Genomic DNA, 478 nt, shown 5'->3' with positions numbered 1-478 from the left:
ATTTTCTTTTCTCTCTCTCTCTAGCATCACTATCTTCTGTGCGGTGTGCACACAAAGAGAGAGAGAGAGAGGGAGGGAGGGGGGAGAGAGTGAGCTTTGCAACCTTTTTTTGTTAAGGGTTTTTTTAAAAAAAATAAAAAGGGTGAGGCGGGCCACCCGCAAGTGAAGTGGAATGACCCGCCTAAAACAAAAATTAGCGGGTCATATACGGGTTAACCCGTTTATGACCCAAACGCTGTAACTTCGTGTGGTATTCATGTCGGGTTCGCAGGTCGTGTTAAAATTACTAACCCTAATTTGCATGTTCATGAAAGATCCACTAGTACCATATCGATGCCCCATTGATTTCTCAAGTTTAGGTAATATGCTGATTTTATTCTCATAATTATAACATTTTCTTTCCAAAATAATCTATAATCCACACTATATTGGAATGTACATGTGCAACTTTCTCCACCTCCTAGTGAGGTTTGCCACC

This window comes from Corylus avellana, chromosome ca7 (genome assembly GCF_901000735.1).
Source record: "Corylus avellana chromosome ca7, CavTom2PMs-1.0".
Taxonomy (NCBI): Eukaryota; Viridiplantae; Streptophyta; class Magnoliopsida; order Fagales; family Betulaceae; genus Corylus; species Corylus avellana.
Note: the sequence above shows the minus strand (reverse complement) of the source record.